At 44.1% G+C, this 18,855-nt stretch overlaps 1 protein-coding gene and 1 long non-coding RNA gene across 2 annotated transcripts in view; both read left to right on the top strand.

Annotated features, from left to right (window-relative positions):
• Positions 1 to 18,855, top strand: part of LOC146193330 (uncharacterized) — a 127,114-nt gene that overhangs the window by 59,945 nt on the left and 48,314 nt on the right. The window lies entirely within an intron of this gene.
• LOC146193331 (uncharacterized) lies at positions 2,691 to 15,958 on the top strand. The gene is made up of 4 exons (XR_014706825.1): positions 2,691 to 3,111; positions 4,499 to 4,614; positions 9,437 to 9,583; positions 15,046 to 15,958. It is a non-coding gene; the product is annotated as an uncharacterized LOC146193331 (long non-coding RNA).

Here is an 18,855-nt window from a genome sequence, read left to right as displayed (position 1 = left end):
CACACCAGTAACGTATAATAGCTAGGGTAGTCGCCACACTCACTGTACATATTTTTGTACGAAGTCATGGTTTCTTTCACCACAAGCCAGCGATTGGTGTTGTGGCTCTCTGCATACATGCCCATCTTTCAGCACTATTAAACGAAATTCCTCGTAATGTGTAAATAAAATATTTGTTACAAACGAAGCAGATGCCTTCAGAGAAACAAGCAGATGTGTAGAGAAACTATACTAATCAGCAGAGAGTCTATTTTGAAGATGTGGTGCCCAAATCGCTTCATTGTTAAGTACCTTTTTTATAGGCTCAATTCATGGAACGTTAAAGGCAAAGGTTATTGCATAGCTGAATGAGATGACATAGGACAAAACTTGCCAAAACAAAATTATACAGCAACACCAAGCAGTTCTATTGGTGAATGTCATACAATGTTGTGCGCAAAGCACATATTGCCATTAAATGAACAGTTTGCATGGCACCAAACACCAAGCAGCAAAAGGCTAAAAGATTTGGCAGGTGAATGCGGCTCTTGCCACTATCATTCAATTTCTTAAACACCAGGTGTGGCACTCATAATTACCACCGCTTAGGTAGGAATGAGAAAAGGCAAATTTATAAATTAAATTAAACTGAGGTAAACAGTCTAAAGAAATCAGACAGCGGAAAAATAAAGTAAAAGCAGCAGCAAAAAACAGCACATATAGCAAAGGCTAACATCTGTTATGGAAGACAAAACTTCTCATATTATACGTGGAATTCAATTTAGGCTGTTCTTGTTTGTACACATAATCACCTCGTTTCGTAAATCACACCACAACAGGTTAATAGTTTAGCTTCCAGCTCAACAACAGCGGTCTGAGACCACTGCATGGCTAACAGCAAAGCTGCGAACTTCTTTATAGTCACACATCCTGGGCACTTAATTTTGCCACCATGAACTTACAGAAAGTATTGAACAATGCATGTTAAATAATAAAAATAATGCACAAGGAAAAACCGAAACCATGAGTTATTAATTATACAGTACAAAACTTTACATTGTGGACATGTAAATTAACCAAACAGTAATATATTAAGAAAGCACATCTACAAACAAGTAAAATGGATAAGACAATGAAGGTGAAATGAATCAGAAAGGCTATTATAAAAAATTGGCAAAGTCTTCATGATGTAATTACCACCGTCATATGCACCGCTTGTATAATCTTAGGCTTTAAACAAGGTAGACAAAGCAGTGAATATAACTGTGCATTCTAGGAAAGCAATGCAAAAAGAATGAAACAAAGGAAAGCATAGACTACCTAGTAATATAAACTAGTGTGCAAGAAAAGAAAGCACACAGCACTTGTACTACAGCACATCCTGCCTGTTTTTTAGCTCTTTCCCTCTTCCAAAGGCAACATATATAAACCATGCATCTGACTTCTCGATCACATAACACATCAATTTTTAGACCGAAGTAGTCTCTGGACCCTGCACAGGGTTAAAGCTTTGATAGTCACGAATTCCATCTTAATTAGGTTTCGCGCCGCAGCTCCAGAACAGCGTGACTAAACTAATTGGAACTCCATGCTTCTGAGCGCCTAGCACGGAGGAAGTATTCCTTTCTCCGTGGCACCTAGAGATCCACATCAGTGTCCAATCTAGAATGCCGGCAACCAGCTTCAGTGTTCGAGCAGTGGTAATCTTAATTATCATGGCGGCTGCCTCAGACTATCCACATCGAGACATGAACCCACGAATGTGAAGTGTGCTGCTGGTCATAAAAAAAAAATGTAGCTCTTCGTCCATTTGCTTTTGTCTTCCAGGCTGGCAAGATAGTCAGAGAGTGGACTCGAATTCTGACTTGGCTTGCCCTTTTCTCCGCCTATTTTTTTGATACTTTATGATTTATCTTTTTCTCATTTTTGCCAGGGCCTATTTTTCCCAATAACCAGTGGAGCCCAAGGCAGCGTACCATGCAGGATTAGTGTGCAACGCCTAGGGGCACTGGGCCTCAGCGGGGCTCTCGTGGCGCTGATTTATGGGTTGTTTCGACTCAGATAGCACATGCACGGAAGATTTCGAGCGGCAATGACCCCTCTGCGACATAATTTTCTTCATAACGAAGGCTGCACATCGTTGCAGCGGTACGCGGAAGTATCAAAAAGCACAAATCTCGAGCAACGACGCTCGCAATGCTGAACAAGGCCGAAAGAAAGAAAATAACGAGGTCCTTTTAACGGTCTTAGCAGTAGAAACTACAGAATACAGCTAGATAACTGCACTGCAACCTTCGCACCACCTTAGATGTTTGGCAGTTGGAGCCAAGGTTTCAGTTTCGTTATTGCAGCTAAATAGCTTTTATGTAATTTAGTCAAACAATTTGACCCAGAACACTGCGCTTTATGTCATAACTAACAATATTTTAATTTTTGTTTAATGGAAAACAATACTACCCTTTGCAAGGATATCGCATCATTTCATTAACTTCGTCAAGACACAATGTTTCAGTGGCCTAATACGACTAGTGAAACTGCCGCGTTCATCTACTTTCGACTGAAGCGCCACTAGATGCGCGCAGCTTACTTTTGTGTAAAGTCTACTTTGTAACAATTCTGTACCTAAAGTGCTTTTCACGCGCTGGATACAAAATCGGAAATAGTTTTTTGTACTTTCATGGTCTGGCACGCTGAAAATTGGCAGTTACAAACTGCATTTGCTGACGAATTCTGCTAGGTGACTTTAGCGCCCCCTGTTGTTCGTCAGTGGCAGAGTGGAGCCGCTGAAACGTAGTCTGCTGCACTTACTTTGCTAATACCATCCATGCGTGACGCGTAGTAACAGCGGCATGGCAGCGTCGTAATGTCAGTTGTTCGTTTTTGAAGTTGAAGTACTTCGCTAAAGCCGGTGTTTGCGTTCGTCGATGATTGCTGCGCTTTGCTTTGTGCGTCCAGCGTGCAGTGTTCTATACGGTTGGAGTTGTTGGTTGATATAGCGGAAACGTCAAACGCTTGAGAAGCGCAGAAGCCCCCACGCACATGGCAATGCGTTCACGTTCAACGCTGCAAGCGTCTGCCGGGTTCGAACCGCACCGGAAAAGAAGCACTTGAGGCAAGTCATCGCATTTGCAGGTAAAGCATTCATTATAGTAGTTGTTCTGCCTGTGCTGCAACGCTTGCGATGCACTGTTGTGTACGCGAGCATCTGTGGCTGGATACCTCATTTAGATTTAACTGCGTATCGCAGCGATGGTCCTTGTTATATTCTTCGGTGCACCTTGCACAACCCAGTGTTCGTAGAACATTTGTATCGCTATTTGCAGTTCCTTTTAATAAAGTGCTTCTACTAGCAGTTCGATATAAATGCCGAAGTCAGTGTTCAGCCTAAAATAGTGAACATCTGAATGAAAGGAAACGGAGCTTATTTTTCTCTTGCGCAAGTAATATATGCGTTTCAAGGTAATGCTGGAAACATCGATTGTAGTGTAGGACTCGTGAAACGTGAGGAACTACTGTTTGCATTTCAAAATTTGTCGCGTTTTCTTGTGATTTGTAAGCCCGTCAATGTTTGTCAGCGACATGCAGAAATGCTCAAGGGAAGTTTCCAAACATAGTCATACAAAGAGCTTTACTTCTATTTTTTTTTTTCGCGACATTATGCAGGCCAAGCAGGAGTCTCATGGCCTACTGCGAGGCCGCTTTCCATGCACTTGCCAGTTCATAGCGGGTTTGAAAAGACATATGTACGCAGATTTTTTTTTTACACAATGAAGCAGCCGTGCTTATTTCACAGTAGCAATAAGGGACCGTTGACATCACAAACTGGGGAAAACAGCGCTACTTGCTAGATGGGGGACAGGTTAAGGACAACACACGAATGAACGTGTCCTCGGTCTATCAAGTAGCGCGGTATTCCACAGTATGATCAACCAACTGGCCCCCGTGTTTTCATTGTTGACATTACAAAATCAATGTGAAAAGCCCTTCATTGTTTGTCAGCCAATTGCAGAAAGGCTCAAAGGAAGTTTCCGAACCAGCATACAAAGAGCTTCACTTCTCTTTTTTTTTTTTTTTTTTGCAAAGTCACATTATGCAGGCCAAGCAGGAGTCTCATGGCCCTACTGCGAGGCCACTTTCCATGCGATTACCAGTTCATAGCGGGATTGAAAAGACATATGTACTCAGATTTTTTTTTTCTTTACACAATGAAGCAGCCGTGCTTATTTCACAGTAGCCATAAGGGACCGTTGACATCACAAACTGGGGAAAACAGCGCTACTTGCTAGATGGGGGACAGGTTAAGGACAACACACGAATGAACGTGTCCTCGGTCTATCAAGTAGCGCAGTATTCCACAGTATGATCAACCAACTGGCCCCCGTGTTTTCATTGTTGACATCACAAAATCAATGTGAAAAGCCCTTCATTGTTTGTCAGCCGTATGCAGGAAGGTTCAAAGGAAGTTTCCGAACATAGTCAAAGAGCTCTACTTCTAATCCTTTTTTTTTTTGTCGCGAAGTCACATTATGCAGGCAAAGCAGGAGCCCTCGCCAGCAGCAGCACCGGCAGGTCTCACAGCCCTGCTGTGAGGCGGCTTTCCATGCCATTACCAGTTCATGGCAGTTTTGAAAAGACGTAAGTACAGAGATTTTTTTTTTGCACATTGAAGCAGCCGTGCTTAATTCACATTAGCAATACGTGACAGTTGACATCACAAAATCAATGTGAAATGTTTTAAAATTTTGCAGAACGGATGAACTGATTGAAAGAGAACCCTTCTTGTTCTGCCTAATGAGTATTTTAATATGTTCTGCCAGTTTGCTGGACAGCAGTTCGGATGAAAGTATTCTAAAACATACAAATCATGAATAACGTCATGACATGTGGGCTTTCAAAAAGTATTTGCTTTTAGTCTGAGTGCACAAAATGGCCAGCGTCGGGGGATTTGCTAAGCATTTAGGTCTCACACTGCAAAAAGGCATGCAAATGGCTATGATTTGCAACCACGGAGCAACTTGATTGTGCAGTCATCAGCATGTCAATCTAGAGTACTCAGATAGTTTACTTTGGGCTGCATGGATGTCATCTGCCAATAATTCTTCTTTTATGATAGTGTGCATTTATCATGCATCCCCACACTGATAGAGCTTCCTTGAGCTGTTTTATCTTGTCCATTATTGTCATCATCACGTTTATGACACAGTAGGTAACAGTTATCTAAATATCAAGCTAAACCATATTGGGGAGTTGTCCTGTACCAAAAGGAAACGATCTCTGCGCTACAAATAATAATACATTTGACGAGTGTTAGCAAAAGTGATTGCGGTGTATTAATGTTGCTGCACACAAATATATAATACAGCACATGCATGCCTGAATGCTCTAGCTACACATTGTTTTGTGTTTCTGCGGCACCTTTGTGAACAGTCACAAGTGGTAAAAGCTGTATACAGACTAGGCACAGACGTGAAGGCACTCCCATTAGTATGTCAGCACATTCTCAGATGCAGGCTATTCGAAACCAGTTGTTTCCACTAGATGCCATCGGTGCAGCCAAATGCGCCTCGGTTGAGCGCTGTAAATAGCCGTACTGGCAACTGTACCTATGGGCTAATATAAGTGTAACCAACTGGTCACCATCGCACAAGGCATCGTCATGTTCAAGAGTTGCCAGTATTACAGCAAAACGTGATAGGGCAGCATGTTTGTATATCAAATGTATATCCCATCATTCCTTTTATATGCTTCCTTTTGTTACGCTTTATCTTCTAAAAGGGCAGTTGGTCTTGCTGTTAGGTAATGAGAACCTAGATGTGAAACAAGCATTCATTACATCCGAGGCGCTGCTTATTTCTTAGCAGCTCCACGGAATCGAGCAGCATGCAATTGGCCAGCAGCTGTTCCTTTTAAGCCCACATTGTCGCAATACCGTTACAACTCGCAAGCTGTGACTGGGCTTTTTCATGTTGTCTGCTTTTAAATTGTGCTTGGCATATGCACAATATTGTATGGAATAGAACATATCCTCGAAAAGAAAATCATTTTAGCTCTTCATTGCAACCCAGTCACACAATACTGTTTCCAGCTCGTCTTTAGGTAGCTTGATACCTTTTGCTGACAGACTATTTATCTTGATGCTAATAAAGAGCATGAAGTCAAGATCAGAAATGGTTTGGCAGTTTGCACTACACTTTTTGTTGCTCAACAATCAGTTCATGTCCTTTGATTTGCTCAGTTACATGACACCCAGTGTTTACTATATAAGAATGAGCTGACGAGAGGGCAACTCATATACTGACCAGTCAGCGCATCTCTTGAATGGACATCGAAGCTTTTTACCAGAGCCTCTTTCTTTTAGTTGTCCTTTTATGAAGCCAGAGGAAAGACAACCAAGCTTTGGAGGGGCTAAAAAGACTAGCAGAATGTCATGCCTGCTCACTACCTTGTTTACATTGTGGGATAGCATGTGCGGGTATGTCACTGCTGGTCTCACCTTTTCTCTAGGCTCATCTGCACCAACTTCTACAGCCCGTCACTTCTGGGTGTCTTTTGTAACCCCTTTCAAAAGCAAACATTGGGCCCCAGCTGAAGTCAGCCTAGCCAATTGAATTTGAAAACTAGAATGGAGCTTGGGGACACATGACTTACTGATCACAGATTCACAAAAAAATAAATCAGTCACTCATTCCTTTCACTAAATTTTATCTATTTGAAAATCACTTAGTAGGAGCCCCTTTTTTAATGTGGAACAAAACATCAGCATACCTGATTCATTGAGCACTCAGTGCGTTGCTTATACTTGCTGTTCAAATATTGCTATCAGCATACTTGCATCAGCTTCCCTCACCAGCATTGCGTCGCAGGATCCTTGAGAAAAGGCGAGACTGGCAGTTATGCAATATCTACCTAAGCTGTCCCACAATTTGAACATTGCTGTGAGCATGCATGACAGTCCACTTCCCTCTTTATCTCCAATGAAGCTGTGGTCTTTGCTGTCACATCGGAAAAGGCGAAAGAGGTTTTGGTACCAACAATAGACGGTCATTCATGAAACATGCAGAAATGGTAGTGTACGAGTTTCACTCTCAAGCAGCCATTCCTGTGCAGGACAAACTACGCACTGTGCAAATGAGGGAGTCTGGGAACTTCAGTGAAATATTGAGCAAAAGAAAATGGTCTCTAATTTACCACAGCACATTGGATCTTGTCCTGTGAGGTCCCATAAGGCATGCTGTGGTGATGTGTACTACTGTTATGAGCAGAAATACAGAATCGCAGAAACTTATTGAAGCCTTCTATATTAGCAAGAAAGGTAACCTGTGTGTCCGCAGTACTTATTTGCCATGGTGAAAGGCTCAGCACAACTTTTTAAAAGTTCACTGTTATGCCACAGTTGATGCATTGATGCGCTCTTTGCACATGTGGTGGCAAAAAGCATATAATGCATACTTTTTTGCAAAAAGAGTAATTTGTTATTCACACTCTTTTACAATTTCTTCCATATGTGCTGTGCTTTTTGGCACCCTTGAATGCTTCAGACGAATAACCATCAGTTTTTCACAAGTCGTCATAGTTTGCATGAAGCTATTTCTTAAGTACTGCTGAATGTTTCAAATTAGAGGTAGTTGTGTTTGCATGTTGCTCTTCAGAGCGAACATCTAAAGCAGTAAAGCTGTGTGCATTGTTTCTGTGATGTCATTGCATTATGGGATGCAAAGCAGGAAACAACTTGGATCTCGTATTCTTTTACAGAAGTGCTAAAAGCAATTCGCTGATGATGACTGAGCCTTAAAAAGAGCAAAGCAGAGCTTTATTTTGAGTGCATGAATTTGACAGCTTTACTATTTTATAGGTAGAATGAGAGGAAGAAGAGGGTTTGCACGGTTGAAGAAGAACTGAACAAGGATAAATGGGGTACGCCTCAGTTCACAGATGAGCCGTTTCGACAAGTGGACTTGTCTTCGTCTGGGCAAAGCGATCATCACTGGCAGGGGTTTAAATATGGTTTTGCTTCCGAAGAAGAAAAGCTGGGGAGGGAAAAGTGGGTGCGAAGAAAGTAGGTGTGAAAAAGTGGGGAGGAGAGGATGGGTGAGAAGAAAGTGGGTTATGAAGTGAAAGAAAAAAAAATTATTTTAAGTATGTATCTCAACCTGGAACCAGAGATCCTGTGGCCTGTGAAAGCGGCAGTACCAGGAAAAACCACAGTATCGGGCAGATGATTAGTCACCACTTAGGCGGGTTTGGTGCAGATACACCTTACAAAGGGACAGGCTTTGCGAAGGGCCCTGATAAGGCATATGTCTAAGGGGGACAATTCCTAAATCTTTCTACAAAGGTGGGGGGGGGGGGAGAACCACAACTGACATGAAAAAAAAAAATAATATATTATTCATTAGAAAAGTTTGAGGACAAATTCAAGCAACAAGTGACAAGGAGAAAATGTGTTAAGAGGAACATGCTGCGTTCTAGTGGGCCATAACACTGCTGCGTGCGGGCAGAAAACAGTTTTATTGGTTTTCGACCTACTCTGTATGGGCCTATAAGATACCTATATTTCTGCACAATTGTAAGGTTATGCTATTATGGAAGGGATTAGAGTGTACATGTGGTGTGAATAAACTATACAATTCACACTATGTGGGATTGTTTTCCCGAATAGTTATGATGCAGAGGGAATATACCTAAGGGATTCTAACGTTCCCTTAGATATATTTATTCCTGCTGGTTCCAATGCATATCTAATTCATAAATTTAAAACATTGGAACCAGCAGGAATATTTCTGGTGACTGATCATCTATCCTGTACAGTGGTTTTTCCTGGTACTGCCACTTTTACTTCTTTTGCAGGCCACATAATCTGGTTCCAGGTTGAGATACATACTTAAAATTTTTTTTTTGGTCGGTTGTTCACTGTGTGGTTATTATCCTGTGACTTTGTACTCCCCCTTTCCTCCCCCTACCTTTTAAGAATTGTCCCCCTAGATATATGCCTTATCAGGGCCGTTTGCATAGCCTGTCCCTTTGTAAGGCATATCTGTACAAAACCAGTTTAAGCGGTGACTAATCACCTACCCGGTATTGTAGTTTTTCCTTGTACTGCTGTTGTACTGCTGCTTTTACTTTTGCGGGCCACAGAATCCTTGGTTCCAAACTGATAAATACATACTGAAGATTTTTTTTCTTTTTTGCTTTCACTTCATGACCCACTTTCTTCTCACCCATCCACTCCTCCCCACTCCTTCACACCTACTTTCTTCGCACCCACTTTCCCCTCCCCAGCTTTTCTTCTTCGGAAGCAAAAGCATATTTAAACCCCTGCCAGCGATGATCACTTTGCCCAGATGAAGACAAGTCCACTTGTCAAAACGTTGGCTCATCTGCGAACTGAGGTGCACCCCATTTACCCTTGTTCAGGTCTTCATACTATTTTATAGTCATTGGTATTACCATTTTTCAGCAATTCTCGGCTATCCCCGGGGGATTTTGTGTAGCAGAGGTGGCCAAGGATGCAAGAGGAATTCAGCTTCGAACATCTAGAGAAGCACCTGCTCAGGGCTCCGGAGTGGTTGAAAGCAGCAGGCATTGCTCAAAGCCAAAGGAAGAGGTGAGTGTTTTGTTGCTTCCTAACATTTCGAACTGTAACAATCATTTTTAAACCGACATTCTCAAAAATGTGACTGTTCACACTTTCCAGTCTGCTGTCCTTGTATTTAAAGTGCTGCATTTTTTATTGCCGAGTCTTCTGAGCATTTTCAGCAAAATGATGTGTTAACGAGGCCAGTTGTGTCCAGACATCAGCTAAGGAACACTAGGCCAGTCACACCAAAACGATCACAGCAGTACTTTCACATGCCTGTATCTCAGCTCCGGTAAAAACATCAGACGTGGCTTGGTGGATGTCTTGATAAGGAGAGGCAGTGGGAACAGGTTATCAGAACGCTTACTCAGCAGTTCAGTGTGATAGGGAAGTACTGAATGTATTTATGGCTTCTGCCCACATGACGTGTTGCCCATTGCTGTCATTTGCATGGCACTGCTACAGTAAACAAATTCAAAATGCAGTGATCCTTATGAAGTAATATTGCATCAGTTGACATTACTAATACCTGCATTCAAAAACGCGCCTCGATTCAACACTCCACCTCCACTCCACTGAGTGGAGAAAACAGCTGCTCCTCCTTCCCAGGGCCAATTCAGATTCATGAACGCCCCTCGGCGTTTCCTTCGACAAGGTCTCTTTGAGAATATGTCCTCCACTCGAAGCAGTGCAAGTACATATGGGAGCGAGATTAAGGTGAACTTTTTGCCTGAAAACTGCGTGCTGAAGTGTGTAATGCTCAGTTTTTCATGTCGAGTCTTCTAAACTTTTGCCAGCAACCTCAATGTTAACAGTATATTGGAACTTGTTTTGCGGGCGGGATAAAAAAGGTGGCTGTGAAAAATGGCAGAAAACACTTCTGCATCTGGCAACAGTCACTGCTGGTGACGAGTTTACGTAGAACATGAGGCAGGCTTAGAGAAATGGTATGAATACCTCGGTTTGCTTGTTTGGTGTGAGGTCTATATTCACCCTTTGTCGCTTGGTTTTATTTTTATTGCCAGGCTTTGACAGACAACTGAATACATTGCAGAACAAAATTAGGAGCTGCCAACTCCTACGAGCAGGCTTCTGGCCATCAGAGCGCTCGGGGGAGAATTGAAAACATTCGTGTTTCTTCACAGCGCGTTGCAGCATGCACACTGAATTCGGCTCTGCAGAGGCAAATGCTGCCTGCAGTTTCCCAACAAGTTAAGAACCGTAATTTAAAATATGCCTCAGAAGGTATACCCTTCATTAACTGCGAATATCCCTTCGTAGGGCAAGCAAAACAATGTGCTCCCTCGACAGTGCCGCTCGTCTGAAGATGTTAGTAACCCACTAGCAACAGGCAAGCCATTGGTGTGTGGGGTGCAGCACAGATGCACAAACAGCTTCACCGCCCCTCTGGTACCCCCCAGCTTACTGCATGCAACACGCTGTTCCCCCACAAGTTCGCCATCGTCTGTGGAAGCCACCACGCAGGGCAAGCCAGCGTGAGTGCAATATCACACAGATTAGCTCCAGCCAGCGACTCTCGGGCACTGTGCCCACACTCCGGATTTCGCTTTATGAGTGCATCCTTTTCCATATCTAAAAGGAAAACACAGTACTTTAACTTTATGTTAAGTAGCGCCACAAAAACCCGACCCCGCTCACAGGTTTTATGGCCGCCACGCGATAAGTGTGTCATTACTTATCGGTGGTAACTCCTGCAGCAAGGAAATAGCTGGCGTACCACTAACATTTCTGCAAGCTTCTTGCACTCTGTTTGTTCTTCCTGGCGCTTGCATTGGCTGCTCAACGTCTCCTCAACGTGGCACCTGCTGTGGTCAAAATGCAGATCTCACTTTCATTGCTGGAGGCGCTCATTCTGAATGATCTTGGGGCCTTCTTCAGGGCTCACCTGCTCTGGTACTGCAACATTCAACTGGCAGGATTTTTTTGTGTCCGCTGGCCGGCCTGGCCATCATCTGGCACATTTCTCTCATCTTTCTAATCCCCTGCGATGGATAGCAATGACACCTGTGTGTTTCTGACATTGACAATGTCTGCCTCTGCTAAAGCTACATGTAACTTTGCGGTGGTAGCTATGATTGGGAACAGCACCACAGGCTCTGCCTCTGCTAAACACATAGTGGGTCTTGACATTGGTATCTTATCGCTACTGGCCTCGCCGTTTTCTGAGCCATCTTGTGGACTCACATGCTCGTCTTTCTCCTCTGGGGCCGGCTCCTTCGTATCTACTAAACCTCCTAGTAATACGGTAGCCACACTTGTTTTCTCTCTGGAATGTGTATGCATATTGCCAGCATCGCATATACTCCACCACTTTTCTTGGGCTTCTGTGCCAATTTCTGATTTAGTGGTGCCCGAAGGGCACTCATAACTTTTAGTCAGTGGAGGCACAACAGCAGGGGTGTAACAGCTGCGCCAACTGCGCCTTATTGATACAGCTGCATGTTGCTGCGCCATAAGTGCGAAATTCGTTAAATGTGCGCCACATTGCGCCAAAATGCCCCGACTAGACGCAAAAGTTGGCCATATGCAGGGAAAGCTTTCTGTTGTGATATGACCAGTTGCGATGTTTCATATACTGCAGCATGCATCACTGGCCTTTTATTTTATTTTGAGATGACGTCATGCCATCGTAATGCTTACCCGTTATTTTTCTCTTGCATCGACGTGCTTTTCCGCGCTTCGAGTATGCTGAACCGTAGTGGTTTGAGGATGCTTCACTGTACAGGCCACGGTCCGTGCAGTGAAGCATCCCTATAAAGCAATGTGGCCATTTGTAACGAGGCAGCACTTCTATTGCGCCCCACTGCGAAAAGGGCCGGCTTGTGATTTTGGAGCAATGCTTCTACGCTGAGTTTTAAGTGCTGCATGCTTCTAATAGATATATCTAGTTGGTTTTTTTTGTGCGGCTCTTGGAGGTTTTTTTGTAGTTGGGCCATTTATGTTAGCAGGGTTGTTTTTGTGCTGTCTCGTTGATAGACTCACTTTCCCATCATCAGAGGTGCCATCAAATATGGATTCTGTGTTTGTGAAAATATATTTTGAGGTGGAGGAGGTAATTTTGTTTTTTTTTTTTGGGGGGGGGGGGGGGGGGCGCGGCAGGTCAGGAAACATGCAGCAACCTTAGATTTTGAATTCCATAACATCGCATTGGAGCCCAAGACTGCCAAAATTAACATTTACAGATGATAGAACATTGAAATGCTATAATGTCTGCACTGTGCATGAAATGTATATTCTAATATCTGTCATTGCCAGTCCCTAGAAAGCATAATCACAGGCCTAAGATGTGCTCGCTCAAGTTTTCTTTGCTAATACAGTTAAATCTCGTTACAAGAGACACTGTTGTAAGAGACATTTTTGTGAATCATCTGAGGGTGACGAGCATGTAAGAGTGCCTCAAAGGTATTAAAGCAAAAAGAAGGCTTGCAAAGTGAAGTGCTTTACCTCCAGAATTTGGGAAGGAATACACTCTGCACTCACAAAAATACATGCTAGTATGAATAACTTCAAGCTTTCCTGAATAATTTCCTGTTAATGTGTGTGAATGCATTTATATGCTGATGTGCAGTAAACACGGTGCTTTTAGAATTTTTGGTTACAAGAGACATGTTTTTCGGGTCCCTTGAGTGTCTCTTGTAACGAGGTTTTACTGTAACTTGCCTGCATATTTGCTTTTGAATCAACATTTTTTTTTGTACTGTGCTCATTTCTGGGCTTTTTGAGCATGGGCTGATTGTAGTCACGACTTTGAATTGAGCTCTTTCGGAGCTGCCATCGCACACCAGCTACAGTTTCGCAGACATTAAAACATAGTTTTGTGAGTGTTGTGAGCAAGATAAGATCCCGTGATTGAGAATGTCAAACCACAGTGGAAGAAAAAAAACTGAAATGCATATTCTCTAGCTTTTTTTATTTTCGCTGTCCCCGAAGTTTTAAAAATAAACCTTTTCAGTTTTATGGTTCACATTCATTTCTATTTTTTAGTTGATACCATGCCTCATGTTTTTTATAAACTAAGATGAGTGCAGGGCAACTTGTAACAGAAAACAACACCAGGTTTATTATCTCTGCCACGAACAAAAACTGTATAGTAAAGCTCAACCATGGATTTTTTCAAACCTGCCAAGACTTGCCTCATCAGCAGTCAGTGACTTTTAAATGTAGCATCCATCCAATGGGGAGAGTTGGATAATGATTTTACAAATTGCTCCATCTTGCTAAGCTAATCGCACTAGTCAGAAATGGCCCGTCATAACACAGTTACACAAATTTAAGTGCCGCGCCATCCTCTGGCAGATCTGCGCAAAGCACAATAGAAGAAGCAATCGCCTCTCGCGTCGGCTGCTCGGCTGCTGGCAAATGTTAGCATGTTGTGCCGCTGCTTTCCGCTGTCATGTGTCTTCTCGTGTGCATTGGTGGTGCTTCCTTGCAAAATTCAGCAAGCACCAGATTGCTTTGATAATTAGCTACTAGTCTTTGCAATTTTCCCTGACTTTTTAAGCAAAAGCTTCACTATGCCATGTAAAGCCAAGGTTGCCGTGTGGGGTTCACGCCGCCACATCGAACGCGTCGTGACCATGGCATCCATCTACGCCCTTCCAAGGTGTTCCACTGCTGGGCTCCAGATATGCACGGCACAGAGGGGGGAAGGGTTTCCTACTGCGCATTCGTGTGCCACTATGGAGAGCCTCAGTGGGCGAACGTCAGACTTCGTGTTGACTGATGATCCGTGGATTTAGAATGCAACATCGAACTGGGCAACACGATGCAAAGGAATGGTGGACACAATAAAAAAGAAAACAGCGGGAAGCAGCAGCGCAGCAAGAATGCCAAGATAGCAGAGAAAACTTAGCCCGAGAAATGACAGTCAGAGAGACGTGAGCGTGACAACACTTCGCTTTCCCAGGGTGCTTTGCGTGGCCACTCGATGGCGTGGCGGAATTACTAGGAATGTCTATTGTAAGGATGCACTTAGAATTTCTCTCCAGTTATTTCACCTCGTGAAAATAAAAATTTGGTTATTCTGTAGCTGACACTGCATAAGAATTGGGAAAAATTAAATGCCCTTTTTGAAACAAACATGGTGGAATCAAACATTTTTCTGAATTTTATCCAGTAATTGGTTGTGTCATAATTGTAACATTGCAGAGTACCTTGCTGTCTATGGTAGACGAAGGGGCCTTTTTTATGAGCAGTACACTTGCGGTATGAGGCTTAATTCTCAACCTACTCAGTGGAATATTACTCCAATGTTTTCTCCTCTTGCCTGTTTTTCTTGTTGCTTTTCTTTCAGCAATGTAGGCATTTAGCAGCTTTGACCTTAGAACATACGTCAATTACAAATTATATGCTTTGTCAGCATGCTGACTAAATGAGTGCTAACTAGCTTTGAGAATCAGGAAGCAGGTTATACTTCTTTATGGGTTTTAAATTGATTCTTATGTTTTGTGTTCCTTGCTTCCATGCAGGTTCAAAGGTGGTCGTGGTCTGCGGCAGGTCCAGCTGACAATAATAAAGTGGATAAGTAGCCTTGCATATATGTCCCAGTTCCTTCTTATACTCCGTACATAAAGGCATGCTTTTATTTCACAATTAAGCATGATGCCTTGTAGAGGCACGTGTGCACTGCTCTAGCATTATATGTGAATAAAAGCAAAATCTAAATTTTTTTAATTGAAGAGATGGCACAGATTTAGGACGTACACTGCCACGGAAAATACTGGAGGCACGATGGAAAAACAATGCCGCGACACAATACTCAATGTACGACAGATAACAATACGACACAATGTTACGACATACAACGCACAACAGTACTACAAAAAGCGGTCCCATTTTACGACAAACAACAGTACAACGTACAAAAGACAACAGCACTACACACAACAGACAACAATACTACAGACGACAGAACAGTACTACAGACGACAGGGTCGCAACTTACAACACACAATTGTACAACAGACAACAGGGTCCCATTTTACGACAGGCTAGATTTGTGTTGTATTTTTCGACTGGGAGGTTAAGTATGTTAACCTCAGTAAGGCAACCCAGCTTGCGAGTCAGATTTATATGCTTCTTTGCCGCAAATATACAGAATTATTTGTAAACCTAGTTCGGCTATTTGTCTTGCGTAGGCTTGTATCATTACAGAAACAAAGGGGTGTATCGTTATGGAATCCGCACAACCTATACATTTACCACCTTATCTCGTTTCATTGAGGGCAAGGCAAAATATTGAAGTGTGCTGTTGGGCTATCATCGTAGCTGCCTTCATATATGACAGCTAAATGCAAAATTAGAAACTCGACGCTCGGTTATTAAAGGCATTTTGTCCACCCTGAGGCTGTTAATTCACTAACAACCATCAATATAGGGGTCTATCGAAATCTGTTTGCTAGAGTTTAAGGAGACGAAATGCAAAATAGCGCAACGGTTAAGCGAGACCGGTCGGTTGCTTTAAAGTTAATAATGCACTTGCTTATTTTTAACACTGCCTGTTTCATCTGAGTTCAAAGCAGGCCTTAGATTAAAAGATAGTAGAAGCCAAATTAACTCAAGAGTAGTTTGTTTTAGCTTAATTGCATATCATTTTTTGAGGATTTACGATGATCATGCTTAATTTATCAGATATGCATACGCAAGACTCGTTGCAAAAGCCCAATATATTGCCGCGAAGCCTTCAAAACTGTATTTGTTGCTGTTTAGCAGCCGCCGGCATGCGGCCTTGTTACTGATTCTGGCACTCGTATCAATTCTGTATCTCGTGTTTATTCATGTTCGTTGTAGCGATACGACGCGTTATCATTTTCTTTGTCGCAAACGGTGCGCCGAGATATGTCTCGAAGATTCCGATCACTTGCGTATGTTTCTACAATGTTCCAGGCTGTGCTTGTAGCAGTTTGAGACGTTATACTAATTCAAATGGCCCCGCCGTGGTAGTGCAGTGGTCATAATCTCGACTGCTCTGCCCTAGGACTGCGGGGGCCAATCCCATCAGTGCTGGCCACTTCTTGATGGAGGCGAAAAGCAAGGCGCCCATGTGCTGTACGATATCAGTGCACGCTAAAGAAACCCAGGTGGTCGAAATTTCCCGAGTCCTCCACTACGGCGTCTCATAGCCTGAGACGGTTAGGGACGTTAAAGCCCACAAATCAAACCAAATCGTTTCTTTGCCCTCCGTCTCTACTGAGGTCCCATTGCATGGCATTGACACATCGGCGCTACGGGAGCTAGTACGTTCGATCGTGCGCGACGAACTCCAACTGCTGTGGCACACCTCAACCAGCTCCTACCTCCATTGCGAGCGTTGCTCGCGACGAGCTGCAGAAAGCGCTCCGGCCTCCGTTTCTAAACGGTGAACCTCGCCCTGGTCCTCCTCTTACGCCACCTTAGTGTCACTGCCCCATATACACCGAGGTTTTCCTGCAATGCTCTCCGCCCTCGTCGCCGTCCCTGATTTTTGCGAACGTAGCTGTGCTGAAAACAGCAGCCGCCGTGATCCAGTACGTCACATATTCCCGACCGTCTACACGGAAAGCAGACAAGTGGTGTACCCCCGACCGACGACCGTTATGCCTTCACTGCGGCGACCCGGACCATATCTGTCGCCGCTTTCCCTACCGTCGACTGGGTCTAGAAGTCTTTCGCTGGTTCCGCCGCCTTGCTACGGCGAATGGCCTCGAGCTGTTGAAGATTTTGCGAATGACCAGCGCCGGGTTGTTCCGTCTCGGCTGCAGCAATCTAGATCACCGTCACCTAGGGCTCGCCCTTCGCCATCTGCTTTGAGTTCATGGGCAGCGCAGGGCCGATCGCCCAGCCCCCGGCAGGAAAACTGAAATCAGCGGCCTTCGGGGGTAGGCTCGCTGGACATCGCTGCGTGGGACACCCCTCATCGACGCGGACACGGAAAGACTACGCATCGACTGTGGAAACGTCTGCGGTTATCGATCATAAAATCACCTCGCCGCCACCACGACACACCTGCAACCACGACGAATTACCGGTAAAACCGACGATGCAACAACGCATCCGCAACGACGATGAATGTCCGGTGGAACCAGCGACGCAACCACGCATCCGCAACGACGACGAATTGCAGGTAAAGCGAACTGCGTACACCGACGCAGAGCACTCAGATTCAGAAGCCTGACATTCTCTAGCAGCTTTCGTTAGACATACCCGTAGTACTGGATGGTCGCCATGTTCGAGCTTTGTTGGATAATGGCGCTGATTATTCTATTTTGAGCAGCCAGTTTGCCACAGTTCTCAAGAAGGTCTTGACTCCGTGGGCTGATACAGACGTTCGCACTGCGGGTGGTCATCTGATTACTCCTGTAGGCATGTGCACGGCCAGAGTTAAACATTTGTGGTAAGCTGCCTTGCTCTTAAAAGCTGTTCGCGTGACCTGATTCTGCGCGGTGATTTTCTGCGTGAATATGGCGCTATTATTGACCTCCGGAATTTTAAGCTTTCGTTTTCTACTGAGAAAGCAGTGGCCCTAAGCAGTGCAATGCGACCACTCAACGCGCTTTGAGTTTATGCGGACAGTGTCACGCTGCCACTCCGAACCAGTACCTTCGTTAATGTCAAATGCAATGCACTTCACGATGGTGACGCAATAGCCGAAACTAACGTCTTCTTACTGCTGACGCAAGGAGTCTTCGTGGCCCGCAGTTTGATCCATCTTAGCCGTGGCCAGTCAAAGGTACTTGTTACCAATTTTTCGCACGCGTATCGGCACCTTTTTCGTGACACTTCCGTAGCTTTCGTCGAACGCATCTCTAATGTCTCCGATTGTTTGTCCACAGAAACCGTGCACCGCCCACATCCCTCGACAATCACGATGTCAACCCAGGCTATCGGTAAACCAGCATGAACAGCTGTTTTTATTGTTACTCGAGTTCAGAGCATGTTTTGCATCGTCGTCAAAAGTGAATCAAACTCCCGTCGCCAAGCACCACATCGTGACGTTCGAATGATGTGCTCCCAATCTACCAGCACCCCTACCGCTTCTCTTCCACCGAGCGCAAAGCTATTAAGTCACAAGTTTAGGAAATGTTCGAAGATGATGTTATCCACCCTTCAAATAGCCCGTGATCCTCCCCGGTCATTCTAGTTAAAAAGGAAGACGGCACGTTACGTTTTTGCGTCGATTACCGCAAACTGAACGCCGTAACCAAGAAGGATGTTTACCCCTTGCCGCGAATTGACGACTCTCTGGACCGCCTTCGGCGTGCAAAACATTCTTCGTCCATCGATCTGAAAAGTGGCTACTG

The sequence above is a fragment of the Amblyomma maculatum genome, chromosome 4 (assembly GCF_055883805.1).
Source record: "Amblyomma maculatum isolate TAMU_Amacu chromosome 4, ASM5588380v1, whole genome shotgun sequence".
Classification (NCBI taxonomy): domain Eukaryota; kingdom Metazoa; phylum Arthropoda; class Arachnida; order Ixodida; family Ixodidae; genus Amblyomma; species Amblyomma maculatum.
This window is presented reverse-complemented; position numbering and strand designations above follow the sequence as displayed.